The following is a 14,696-nucleotide window of genomic DNA, read 5'->3' as shown; positions in this document are numbered from 1 at the left end:
CATGCTAACATGCATCAAATCTCTGATACATTCTTCCCATCTGGTGGATGTATGGAGTGTCCAGCATCCCACAGAGAAGGACTACAGCCACTATTCTGCAGCACACAACTCATAGCAGATACTCGATCATTTTCTGATCTCATAATCCCTACTAGACTCCCCTGTCCAATCATCTATTGGCCACATTCTCTGGTCTGACCACACTCCGGTCTATTTGACCCTGGCTTGCCCTCGGACATTTCATGAGGGTGCGCGCTGGAGGCTCAATGACAACCCGCTACGGAATTCAGTCTGTGTAGCCAATATCCCCAAGATCATTTGGCACTTTGTATCTGATCATTCCTCAGACACCCCCCCCCCCCCCTTATCCAATGGGAAGCCCTGAAAGGTGTCCTACGGGGTTTGCTCAATGCTCATACAGCACGGCTCTCGCCTCAAACGGATAAGAACTGATGACATCCGCCGCCTCCTCTCGACTATTGCGGAATTCAAACCTTGTCATAAACGAGACTTGAACCCGATCGTCCTACTTCAATTACTTAATGCCCGAAGGGACTTACTCCAACTACTAGACTCACACTCCTTGATAGCTCGGCTTAGGGCGCGCAATCACTATTACTCCTTGGCCAACAAATCCAGAAAACACCTGGTGCAGATCCATCACCCTAGACCACCCCGACACCTAATCCCCTTCATCACCCAACTAAGACAAGACTTTCAACACAAAAGGCCTTTCTTCCTCCTTCAGACAATACTACTCCCAACTCTACAACCTGTCACCTGCAGCACAATGCTCCCAGGGCACCTCCCTCTAGTTACAAAAATGTGAGACTACATAATGTAGACGGCATTAATAACCGTCGACGCTCTAGATTCCGTGGAGCTTGATGAACTCCTGACCACTCCTGAATTTCTAGAAGCCAAACACCTGAAGATAGGCAAAATGTCCTGGCCCAGATGGGTACACCTCCAAAACCTTTTCCCCGCAACTAGCGCCACTTTTTACTAAAGCTTTTAACGCCATAGACTATCACCTACCCTCTAAAGACCTGCTATCTGCTAATATCTCTATAATACCTAAACCGAGCAAAGACCCATCCCAATGTAGCAGCTATCGGCCGATATCTTCTCAACAGAGACCTCAAGCTGTTGGTCAATTGCCTATCCCCTCCCCTACTCCCACGAGTGATCCATAATGACCAGGTGGGATTTGTTCCTGAGACAATACCATGAAAATGATCCATCTCATCTTTTATCCAGTGCAAAGACTTAAAAGCCTGCCTTCTGTCCTTTGACACCAAAAAGGCGTTTGACAGAGTTAACTGGCGCTTCCTACAGCTTTCATTGGAACAACTTGGGTTGGGAAACGCCTTTATCTCTTGGGTGATGTACCTATACTCACAACCTTCAGCCTTGGTCCTGGTGAATGGCACTGCCTCTGAGCCGTTGGACATTTTAAATGGCACCCGGCAGGGCTGTCCCCTTTCCCCCCTCCCCCTTTTATTTGTCAGTTATAGTGCACCTGGCCTGTGTCATTCATCAGAACGCCTCCATCCAAGGTATCCAACACCCTCCTCCCATCATAAGTTGTGTCTCTATGCTGATGACCTCCTGGTTTACATGCAACATTCCTACCGTCCCTTTTCCTGGAATTCCGCCGCTTTGGCTCCTTCAGTAATTTCAAACTTAACATATCTAAAACAGAAGCCCTTAAGATCTCCCTTCCCCCCTCTACAATGACCTCACTACTTCTCCTTTTAATGGCAGGTGAAGGGTATATCTTATCTAGGGGTTACTATTAACTCCAACCTTTCCAGCCTATTTACTTTGAACTATGTCCCCCTCCTCTCCTGCATATGGAAGGATCTGGAAGAGTGGGGTGGCTCCACCTTACCGTGGTTCGGGCAGATCAACACCCTTAAAATGGAAATACTGCCCAAACTTTTATACCTCCTCTAAACAATCCCTATTATGATTCCCAAATCTTTTTTCACCTCCCTACACTCCACCGCCATCAGATTCATGTGGAACTGAGGATTACCTAGAGTAGAACACAAGTTGCTCACCCTTCCGAAGCTACAAGGTGGGGCGGGTCTACCGAACTATGAGACCTACTATAAAGTCACACATATTGGAATGGTCCCCCCCTCCCGTCCTAAAGGCTTCATTTATGATAGAGCAGGACTTGGCTCCTGTGGACCTTCAAGCTCTTCTCTGGGGATATCGCAACAACCTGGTCCTCCTACAGGCTTCCTCACCACCCACACTTGCCTCCCTCAGACTCTGGTACCACAGAGGTCTATGTTCCCCTTTGTCCTCTGACCCATCTCCATTGTTCTCTGTGTTTGACAAACCTGCTTTCCCCCAGGGCATGGGAGTGGCCACTTGGAGATCCTTCAAACGCTCCGACTGGTCCCATTCCTATGTACACCCACAGCATGGGACACCGTCAGTGTCGGTGGGACCCTGTGACTGGCTCACCATCCTCCACCTATCCACATTCTCCATACACTTACACTCTTCCTCCCAGGTACACCGTCCCTACACTGAATTTGAAAGACTGTGCTCCCTCTCTGAAACTCCTAGACACCTCCTTTCAAAAAAATGAAAATATTATACATATACATATACACATACATACATACATACATACACACATATACACACACATCGACTTGCCACCTTATATCAGGATATGGTCTGCAGACTTGGGAGAGGACATAGCCAGACATCATTCCATTTCACTCACAAGTCAACGGTATCATGCTACTCCCAAGAAAAGAATTACAAGATCCTGTCCAGGTGGTACAGAGATCCCCCCACATTACACAAAATTTTCCCATCCACTTCGGCCTCCTGTTGGCAATGCAACTCCTCTACAGGAACCTATCTCCATGTCTGGTGGGAATGCGAGAGGATCCACCCCTTCTGGACCCAGTGTCAGGGCTGGGCTCAGCCCTTCATTCTCAGAGCTGGCCACTCAGCTGTCGGCTAATTGCCAGCTCCTTTCTCTCTAGTGACTCAGCTGTTGATGATCTGCTTGTCAGTCCTGCATACTTAAAGCCGTCCAGCTAACTTCATTTCTGAGACTTTCTCCTGCGTTCCTGTTGAACACTTGCTCGGCTGATGTCCCTTCTGGCTCCTGATCCTGCTTGCTGTACTTCTACGTTGATCTCTGGCTCTTTGACATTGGCAGACTACCCAATCTGGTTACTGAACTCTGGCTATGTATTGACTACGCTTACCCTTTTATTATTAAACAAGTGTGATTAACTGTACTTCTGTCCTCGGTCCGATTCATGATTTTTGACACCCAGGTATTTGCTACAGTAAAATTTATGATAAACCACTATTGCCTCGGCATAAGATGGCCCTCCTTTCTATTTTCCCTGGGTTGATGTTGTCTCAGAAGGGGAGTCTTCTCCGTTTTTTTTTTTTTAATGTCCTCAGTGAGGTAGCTAATCCCATCCTTCTGGAAGAAGACCACCACTTCTCCACTATCCCTCTGGGTCTCGATTATAAACGATACCATGAAAATGGAGGAGATGCTGCCTCTCGAAAAACAATACCCTTGAAAAACATAAGATACTGTGGTCCATCTGGCTCCGCTTCTTGGCCTCCAATACCCCCCTGAACATGTAAGACCTTTAACCGGAAAGCCCTGCAGCGTTGTCCGATGTTGGAACGTATAGTCCCTGGTCCCCCATCACCTGTCTACTATGTTTTTCTTTCGATGAAAGTCTCTTCAGCAGTTCTGGTGCTTTCCTTTGACTCTCCCTCACTTTCCATCGGTTTTCTTTTCACATCCGTTTTTTCTTTTTCCTCTCACAGCTCATGCCCCATCCCCCCCTTCCGTTTTTTTTCTGACCTAGACTCTTTTGTTTTTAATTATATCCATATGAAATTTTTTTTTTGGGGAGCGAACAACATGGCCCCTTGGCCAAAATTGCTCTTGAGACTGAGCGATGGTCAACATTAGTACTATATTGCATAATAAGGGGAGTCTAGCTATGAGCGATAGCCACCGAGCTAACTCACTATAGAATGGGTATTTGTGACTGTTTATGGAATGTAACTCCTTATGTTGTTCAATGTGATATCTGTTAAAATGACAATAAAAACTTAAACCCTAAAATTCAATGTTTCCCTATGAGAGCCACCTTAAGACCCCTTTCACACCAGGGCGTTTTGCAGGCGCTATAGCGTTAGAAATAGCGCCTGCAATCCGCCCTGCAATCCACTTCTTTGGAGTGGTGAAGGAGATGTGTGTGTGCTCCTCCACCGCTGCTCCCCATTGAAATCAATGGGGCAGCGCTGTAATACCGCCAGCAAAACACAGCTATTGCGGTGTATTCCCGGCGGTTTTAACCCTTTCTCGGCCGCTAGCAGGGGGTAAAAGCACCCCGCTAGCGGCCGAAATGCGCCGCAAATCCAGCGGTAAAACGCCGCTAAAAATAGCGGCGTTTTGCCGCCGACGCAATGGGCGGTGTGGTGTGAAAGGAGTCTTACTGATACCGTATAAATTGCTCTGACTTTAGAAATGGTTCCTGCACTACTTTGGTCCGACTTGGGTGCAATTTCAGCTTCCTAAATAGCATCCAAGCTGGAAAGGCAGTCGCAGGGCAATGTTGTAGAACTTTGCCATTGCAGCAGCGCGAATCAAGCCTAAAATGCAACCCAGTACATCCATGTGCTCACGCAAATCACTGTACAGGGGGGGTCCCCTACTTACAAATGGAGGGAGATAACAGAAAGCAAGAAGAAATCTACCTCTAGTAAGGGAAATTCTCTCCTGTAAGAGTTAAAATGGGGAAAAAGGTGTCTCCACTGATGCTTTATCACCAATCCTTGTTTCCCTAACAGCCCAAAATTTTCAAAATCCAATTATCATTGGCAAAGACAGCTAAACAAATGTTACAGGGGTGATAACCCTTTCCCTAGGTTATCCAAAAAGCTTAAAAATAGATTTTTTGGCTGGAGCTACACTTCTTAGTGTAAGAAATCTTAGTGAAAACCTGTCAGCCATTTAAAAACAAACATTCAAAAAGTCAAAGTCATACCTAAAAGCCGGCCCATCGAGCTTCCTGTTAAATCCCCCACCAAAATGTGTGCACTGGTTTTACTTTAGGGCATGCCCCTGGATCTAAACTCCATCCAGTATCCCCTCCAGCAACAGCTTTTCCATCATTGGGCAGAGTTTACCCCATGTCCTTCATAACAAAATCAAAACCAGAGTCAGAGTCAGATGGATGACCAGAAAAGGTTTTTCTAACCATAAAAAAATAAAAAATATATATGTAAACTACTAGAGTGCCTTGAAAAAGTTGTCATGTTACAACCAAAAACGTAAAATGTATATTATGCAATAGACCAACAAAAGTGGCACATAATTGTGAAGAGGAAGGAAGAATGATTTGCAACATTTTTTACAAATAAATATGTAAAAAGTGTGGCGTGTATTTGTATTTAGTTTTATGCAGAATTAAGTTACAAAAATTATTATTAACATCAACATTACCAATTCCCATCAATGCAGCCTACCTGTGTACATCAATGCCGCTTCACCTGCGCCCAACAATGCAGCCTACCTGTGTACATCAATGCCGCTTCACCTATGCCCAACAATGCAGCCTACCTGTGTACATCAATGCCGCCCCACCTGCGCCCAACAATGCAGCCCCACCTGCGCCCAACAATGCAGCCCCACCTGCGCCCAACAATGCAGCCCCACCTGCGCCCAACAATGCAGCCCCACCTGTGCCGGGGAAGAGAGAGAGAGAGGAGGAGGAAGAGGGTTTGCTGGATAGATCAAAGAGCCGAGGAACATCACTTCAACAGCTTTCACTGGAATTGCCGAGTGTCAGTGTTCCCGCCACTCACCATCACATACAGCCCAGCCTTCTGGCCCCGGTACTTTGATACAATTCACACATCCCGGCATTAGATGGGTGTTCTGTCTATCAAAGTACATACTTGGGGAACACTCTGCAGTTCTAATGAAAGCTGTTACAGCGATGTTCCTCGGTGCCCTTACGATCCTAGTATGAAATAAATAGCACAGAAGAAAGGCAAATCTTTGAAAGGCAAACATATCCCAATATTACTGGGTGCTAGATACTTTGTGCTATCTTTGTTGACAGTTGCTGGATTTGGATGATGTACAGAACTTTGAGCAAACAACCAGTCTGTACTTTTGTAATTATTAAGCAGCCATATCTCTCTTCCTAAACACAACCCATCATCTACATATAAAAACAGACTAGCATGCTTGGCAAATATCAAAATGGTCAAAGGGAACAGGTCAGAGAGTACATGGAAGAGATAGCTCAAGTTCACAGACATTAACCACTAAACGATGTAATGAGGAACTGTTCGCTGTAAAGCTCACCTCATGTACATACCGTACATCAAATTTAAAGCGTATGTAAATCCAACATTTCATATTCCTGATATACCATGTACTTGTATGAAAAAAGTATTCTGTTCCTTGTATTGCTTTCTGTGTGAAATACCTGGTGTCCCTGCCAGTCCCTCTGCTTTCCTAGTAAAAACTGACCACACTAAGCAGGAGAACACTGTTCAGTTCTAGCCAGCTCTCCTCCAATGATCAGACTTGTCTTAACACCCCTACTCCACTTTCACTGGGAAGTGCAGTATACTGTTGCTTTTTCCCCAGCTCTTATGCGGCTGTGAACATGATAAAAAAAAAAAAAAATAACATAACCCCATAACCTTCTTCAGCGGGCAGTCGGCTTTCAGATAAAAGTGGTCTCAGAGGCAGATTCGCCGCAGGATCACTATTTTTTATTATATCAGAGGCGGGAAAAGGCCCCCCCCCACCCCACTACAGTAGTCTCTGCCACTTACCAGAGCCATCAGTAGCAGCAGAGACAATCGGGTCATCATCCATCACAGGCTGGATGCTGACTCGGCTCCATAGCATTGGATGGCAAAAGCGACGTCAAATGTGACTTCCGCCCAATGCTCTTAAAAAAGGGGAAATTTTATTTTTTGTACGCAAGTCGCGCCCGGATATAAAAACATAGTTGAAACCACACATGTGAGGCATCGCCACGATTGTTAGAGCGAGAGCAATAATTCTAGCACTAGACCTCCTCTGTAACTTAAAACTTGTAACCTGTACAAATCTTTAAACATCGCATATGGAGATTTTTTAAATGTCAAAATGTGTTGCCATTCCACGAGCGGGTGCAATTTTTGAAGCATGACATGTTGGGTATCAATTTAGTCAGTGTAGAATTACCTTACAAAAAAAAAAAAAATAATAATTGTATCCCCCCCAAAAAAAATTTGTTTGTAAGACCACTGTGCAAATGATATAGATTATATATATATATATATATATATATATATATATATATATATATATATATATATTTTTTTATATATATTTATATTAAATATAAAAATACATTATTAAAATATACTGAAGGCTTGACTGCCAGTTTCCCTTAGTGAAGATGCCGGTGTCCTGTCGGATAGTGTCCGCTGTGTACTGCGCATGCGCAGTACACAGGACAAGCAGATTCCGAAAATAGGCAAAGATAAACAACGCCTGCGTCGTGAGTCCAGGTTCTAGCCCCACCAGCCAAGTGGACATAGAGTTGGAATAAAAAGAGCTGAGCAAAGCGAGGCCGTGCCCGAAGCGTGACTAGCGAAGCGAGCCCACGAGGGGCACTCCAATATGTGCAGCCCTATGTCCACTTGGATGGCGGGGCTTGCACCTTGACTCACAGTGCAGGTGCCGCTCATCTTCGGAGATTTTACGAATCTCCTTCTGCTCCATACTGTGCAAGCTCTGCGCAGTACGGGGCGGACACTTTTCGATGGCCGGATTGTATATGTCACAACACCGGCATTTGAAGAATCAACTCGAGGTGCCGACATCTCGAGGCTGGCTCTCTGGACAGGTAAGTTTAGTTATATTAAAAGTCAGCAGATACAATATTTGTACTTTGTGACCAGACTGGAGCTCCTCTTTAAAGCACCAATAAGAGTCAGAGCCCCCTGTATATTTCATTTGCGGCTATCAAAGAAAAGGACATGGAGATATGATGCTGCTTTATCCCAGAAATGTGAGGAGCCCCTCACTACTCAACCATTTATTTTTCTCCCTAGGAAACTAAAAATTGCCTAGGATGGAATTGCATACAGAGTCATTTGTAAATTCACTGAACTGAGAATACACTCAGAGGAAACAATAATGAAAAGTAACAAAGTTTAGACAGGAGACTATACTGGAACTGCCACTGGCCTTCAATGATACAATGTAAAACACACTATATACACAAAGTAACCGTGTACTGCCACCCAGCAATAAAAATGTGACAAGACCATCCGATACATTTTTGATCATTTAAGTTTTAACTGTACCTGTGTACATTTTTTGACATTTGACTTTACTAATCCAAATAAAGAGAAATTTACAAAAATTAGATAACATGTTCAGACCAGCTCCTTCATTTATTTAATCAAGGGAAATTGGAAAAGAAGTAGCCATCAAGGCAGGTAAGGGGTGTAAAGCTGATTTTTTTTTTGCAGAAATAAAAGTACATTAATGATATATTGGTACATACAGAAGCTGGAATAATAAAAAAAGGGGGGGGGGGGGGGGGGGGATTTAATCCTTTAAGCACTTTGTGTGAAACATACCTGTACGTCGTATTGAGGAAGTGGTTGTACTGGGGGTGAAGCAGCTGCAGGCTTCAACCTGGTACAATTTTTTAGAGCTGGTGGTTGGCTCTCTGATAACAAGTGACGCGTCTCAGCAGCCATTCGGCAGTTATCACAAGGAGTAGGATGGAACGTTGCCTCCCCCCGCCCCCTTTTGCCGCTCTGTCCAGTTCTCCCACTGGGAGATCCCCAATAACCAGCCGGCATGTCCGTCGGCTGGCGGGAGTCCCGAACAAAGCTGGAATCAACTTCAATCGGGTCTCCGATGTAGTAACCCGGAAGCGATGTTTTCAATACTTTTAAGTGCAAAGGAGGGATTTGGGGTCTTTTGGACCCCCACTCCCTCCATAAAGAGTATCTGTTACCACCTATTACTGTCACAAGGGATGTTTACATTCCTTGTGACAGCAATAAAAGTGATCAGATTTAAAAAAAAAAAAAAAAAAATAATAATAATTTTAACGCCCTCATCCTCATCCACCAAAGAATGTGCATACGCAAGTCATGCACGCAATTTTAAACAGCGTTGAGTTCAGACATATCACCGCGATCGTCAGAGCGAGAGCAATAATTCTAGCAAAAAGACCTCCTCCTCTGTAACTCTAAATTGGTAACCATTCATTTTATTTATTTATTTATTTATTTTTAAGTATTGCTTATGGAGATTTTTAAGTACTGTAGTTTGTCGCCATTCCTTGAGCGTGCGCAATTTTAAACCGTTACATGTTAGGGATCTATATACTCGGTGTAACATCTTTCACAATATACAAAAAAAAAAAAACTGGGCTAACTTTATGGTTTCATTTTTTTTTATTCAGTGAAGTGTATTTTTCCCCCCAAAAAAACTTGTGTTTGAAAGACTGCTGTGCAAAAACCACGTGACATAAAATATAGCAACGATCGCCATTTTATGCTCCAGAGTGTGAGTGAGAGAATTTTTGGAGTTCCAATTAATTTTCAAGCAAATAATACGGATTTTAACTTGTAAACAAGTGTCAAAGATAGGCTTGGTCCAGAAATGGTTGAGCATTTACATAGTGATAGAAGCATAGTTTATAATAGGATTATCTTCTATGATCATTCACTTCACTAGTTCATCACAAGTCAGCATTTTCCTGATATATAAAAAAAAAAAAAAATATATAAAAAAAAACACCCACATGACACGGCCACAAGGAGGAGCAATCATAGGAGATGATCATACTGCAAACATGACAGCGATCATCTGTGGGAATGCTCAAAGCGGGAGTCCACGTTTTTTTTTTTTTTAAAAGCCAGCAGCTACAAATACTACAGCTGCTGACTTTTAAAATAGTGACACTTACTTGTCCAGCGCGCCCGCGATGTCGGCACCCGAAGCCGATCTCTAGGTCGCCTGTCGGGTCCTGCCGCCGCCATCTTGGGTATGGGAATCAGGAAATGGAGCCGTTCGGCTTCATTTCCCGGTTCCCTACTGCGCATGCGCGAATCGCGCTGCGCAATAAGGACGCTCCCCGCTGCCTCTGGGATCTGTGTGTTTCCCAGCAGGCAGCGGGGCACTTGCGGGAAGGGGCGGGCACTTGCAGAAAGGGGCGTACGTTACGCCCCTTTCCGCAGAGAGCTATCCCGGAAGTGGGTGCAGTTACCTGGATTATCCAGGTAACTGCACCCCCCTCCCCCCTGAAAGGTGCCGATTGTGGCACCGGATGGGGGGAGGGTTCCGATGAGCGGAAGGTCCACTTTAGGGTGGACCTCCGCTTTAAGACATCCACATGGCAACAATTTTTTTTTTTTTTTTTTTTTTACTCCTAGTTAAGTCCTAGTTCTAGTGCAGTCAAATTTGATTCTAATTTGACAGCAAAAGTGTAACGACACTTTAAATACCGCAAGCCACCAGCTGATAACACACCTGAAGTTCACGAGTTCTGACTTTACCTGTTGTATGCTTGTGTTACCCAATTTACTTAACCGCTTCCTGACCGCCTCACGCAGATATACTGCAGCAGAAGGGCACATACAGGCAGAATCACGTGCCTGTAAGAGGCGGCTTGCAGGCGCACCAAGAGCCCCGTAGGCATGACCACAGGTCCTGCGGATATCAAGGGATACCCACGATCGCCTCACGGTAGAGCTGCACAATTCTGGCTAAAATGAGAGTCGCGATTTTTTGGCTTAGAAGCTAGATCACAATTCTCTCACGATTCTTTCACATTAAAAAAAAAAAGTGCCAACTTTACTGTTTCTCTTTTTTTTTTTTTTTTTATTCATTCAAGTGCATTTTTTCCAAAAAAATTGCGTTTGACAGCTAGGCGAATACAGTGTGACAAAAAATATTGCAGCAATTAACATTTTATTCCCTAGGGTCTCTGCTAAAATTTATATAATGTTTGGGGGTTCCAAGTAATTTTCTATCAAAAAAAATATTGATTTTAAAGTGGTTGTAAACCCTTACAACACACTTTGACCTACAGGTAAGCCTAGATTAAGGCTTACCTGTAGGTCCAAGAAATATCTCCTAAACCTACACGGTTTAGGAGATATTTGCTGAAAGACAGGCACCGCTGTCTACGGCGCATGCGCCGTAGACAGCGGCATGCAGGTGCACCGAGTGTGCCACGGTCAACGGCGATATGCCGCGAGTGCCGGCTCCCGTGCCCATGCGTGGGAGTGACGCTTCGCCGAATGACAGCGGCGGAGCAGCGAGATCCACCGAGAAGATGGACGCTCGGAACTACAGGGGACAGCGGTGACTTCGCTGGCTCCTGTGTCAGGTAAGTGACACATAATGGACTACTATGCGATGCATAGTAGTCCATTATGCTTTACCTTTGCAGGGAATGAAAGAGGAAGTAAACTCATCAAAGTTTACTTCCTCTTTAACTTAAGTGTCAAAAAAAGATTTAGACTTTAAGTGGTTAAACTTCCTGCATTTACACTTGTTTAAAAACTTGGCCCAGATTTTCTTCTTTACACACAGAAGTTTCCCTTTGATCTAAGAAGGAACTTTGTTACAATGTTTCATTTTAAAAACTTGGCAGACTTCCCGCATGTTTTCTTTTGACAGCTGAGTGAGCAGAGAAGTCTCTCCACTTGTTATATGAAAGAATTGGCAAACTCTGCAATAGAGATCGTCACAGGGGTTGAATCGAGATCACGATTTTTTTAAAGATTAAATTGTGCAGCGCTACCTCATGGAGAGGAAGAACGGGGAAATGCTAATGTAAACAAGCATTCCCCAGTTCTGCCTAATTACACCGTCACTGATCACAGCTCCCTGTGATCGGGTGCTGTGATCGGTGTCTTGTCACACACAGCCCCTCCCCCCCACAGTTAGAATCACTCCTTACTACACAATTAACCCCTACAGCGCCACCTAGTGGTTTACCCCTTCACTGCCAGTCACATTTACACAGTAATCAGTGCATTTTTAATTGCACTGATCACTGTATAAAATGTGAATGGTCCCAAAATTGCGTCAAAAGTGTCCGCCATAATGTCCCCAAAAAAAAAAAAAAAAAAAATTATATATATATATATATATATATATATATATATATATATATATATATATATATATATATATATATATTAATAATAAATAATAAAAATGCCATAAAACTATCCCCCATTTTGTAGACACTACAACTTTTGCGCAAACCAATCGCTTATTGAGATTTTTTTTTACCAAAAATATGTAGAATACGTATCGGCCTAAACTGAGGAAAAAAAAAAACGTATTTTTATATATTTTTTGGGGATATTTATTATAGCAAAAAGTAAAAAATAATGCGCGTTTATAGCGCAAAAAATAAAACCGCAGAGGCAATCAGATACCACCAAAAGAAAGCTCTATTTGTGTGGGGGGGGGGGGGGGGGGAAGCACATACATTTTGTTTGGGAGCCACATAGCACAATTGTCAGTTAAAGCGACAGTGCCGAATCGCAAAAAGTGCTCTGGTCTTTGGCCAGCCAAATGGTCCGGGGCTGAAGTGGTTAAAACACTGAATTTACATCAGTACAGCAGCAAATAGAATTTCCAGGGGCTGGCCAGCAATGTCAGCCTGAAATTTTTTCTTAAGTTATCTTTAAGAGGATCCCTTCTACCACACAACAAAATGTAATGCTTGCAACATTACGCCATGTGTCATTTCATACTACATGCTCCATCTCCTTAGTCAGCCATGTCCATCAATGCCATCCTTGGGAGTACAACTTATCAGTGTACTGATCCATGGCTCAACCGCAGAAATGTAAAAAATACAGATTGTTCCAAACAGGAATATTCGAGAATAAAAAGAGCAAGTATGTATGCTGCAATGCACTATGCATGGTTGTACTATTGTACATGGTAAAATGCGTATTCATGCAATATAACAGGCCCCTCAACACCTAAAAAAAAAAAAAAAAAAAAAAGACATGCACATACTTTTCACTTTTACCAAACAGCTGTCCATGCTGGTAAGGGGTGCCTGCAGATAATAGCAAGCTATTTAACTTTGGTCAAAGCTGCACAATGTTCTTGCTATAGGTGTGAGCCATTTATGTACCTCCTGAAGCCTGGCTAAAAATATGCCCAGAAATGGTATCATCCTTTACACTGAACACAGCTTTGAAATTGTGCGAGTTCATCCGAATACTGAACATTATGACTTGAGCAATGTCATAGTGGAGTCACAGGCAGAAGCCTATTATGGTTGAGCGGATTTGGGTGTGTTGCAGGACGGTGTCAAGTCTCGCGCATGCACAGACAGTGAGGCAGAATCGGACTATTAGATTCTCCCTCCGCAGTTTACAGATCGTCATATAATGCCACCGACGATGATCTGCACATGTGCGGTGCTGATGTCGTGTCGGCTGATCACCATATCAGCTGGAGTGACATTAAATTATGTGATTGTGCAGATCGTCTGAGGCATTATGCGACGAGATGCACTATTTGATGAAACACTGGCAATAGGCTCTGATTTCACGTGCAATTTGACCTGTAAAATTGCGCCAATGTGAATTGGGGGGGGGGGGGGGGGGGAGATAAGGTCTCACTCAGACAGGTGAAAAAAAAAAATCACATCCTTTGTGCAGAGGGGCAAACAAGACAACTGACACCCCCCCCCCCCCCAATCACTCGCTTGTCCCCCCACCATCACGCACTTACCCCATCTAGGTCGGGGGCAGCTTTGGCTACTTCCTGCGTCTCTGGCTTCCCTCCTCCTTCCTTTGGCAGCCAATACAATTGGGGCATGCAGGCAGTGGCAGTCCATCCATTTGGGGGCGTGGGGGTGCCTCTTGGCCAATCTTGGCCAGGCGGAGAATCAGGAAGACAATAGCGAATATTAATTTGCTATTGTCACACAACTGGGTGGCCTCAGGGTGCAGTGCTCTGCTCCTTGTGCCCACCATTTTTTTGAAGCCAATTGGAGCCTCTGGCTCTAATCATGTGTTTCAAAAAAAAAAAAAAAAAAAAAAAACATTGAAATCCATGCGTCCGGCACACTGCATGCAGATTAGGGGTCGGACGCATTGATTAGTAGGTGGCACCCCCGCGCCACCAAATGGATGGACCGCCACTGCCTGCATGCAATGCCAAACACACATCTGCATGGGAGGATGGGCTAAGCCACTCATGTGATGATGTGAATGAGCCCCTAACCTGTACAGATCCCCAGCTGTGGCATCGCTATATGGGTGCGGCCCGCCAGAGGGTGACAACAGGGCTGCTGCTACACACTGTGCTATACTGCTTGCAGTAGAGCGGTACAAGCAGGGTACCCAGCTGTGTGGGGGAGGCTTCCTGTAACACCCCCCTTCAGGTTAAGCTGTCCCTCTGGGATCTCCAATATCTCCCGAGGTAGCCGGTGTTGGTGGGCGGAGCTGGGGGTGTGGCTGTCTCCTCCACTCCTCCCACAGACTCCTTCACTCTCTCTGATCCCGCAGCTGAAGGAGAGGACACAGCAGACCCGGGTGTCTTCATCTGCAGGCATGCTGTACATTACTGCACACTGTCACTACAACCTGTCCTTTAACAC

At 44.5% G+C, this 14,696-nt stretch overlaps 1 protein-coding gene across 1 annotated transcript in view; it reads right to left on the bottom strand.

Moving 5' to 3' along the window:
• FNIP2 (folliculin interacting protein 2) overlaps positions 1–14,696 on the bottom strand; it is a 104,940-nt gene that overhangs the window by 88,736 nt on the left and 1,508 nt on the right. The window lies entirely within an intron of this gene.

This window comes from Lithobates pipiens, unplaced genomic scaffold (assembly GCF_037356315.1).
Source record: "Lithobates pipiens isolate NorthernLeopardFrog02 unplaced genomic scaffold, aLitPip1_a1.2 Scaffold_13, whole genome shotgun sequence".
In the NCBI taxonomy this organism is placed as follows: Eukaryota; Metazoa; Chordata; class Amphibia; order Anura; family Ranidae; genus Lithobates; species Lithobates pipiens.
This window is presented reverse-complemented; position numbering and strand designations above follow the sequence as displayed.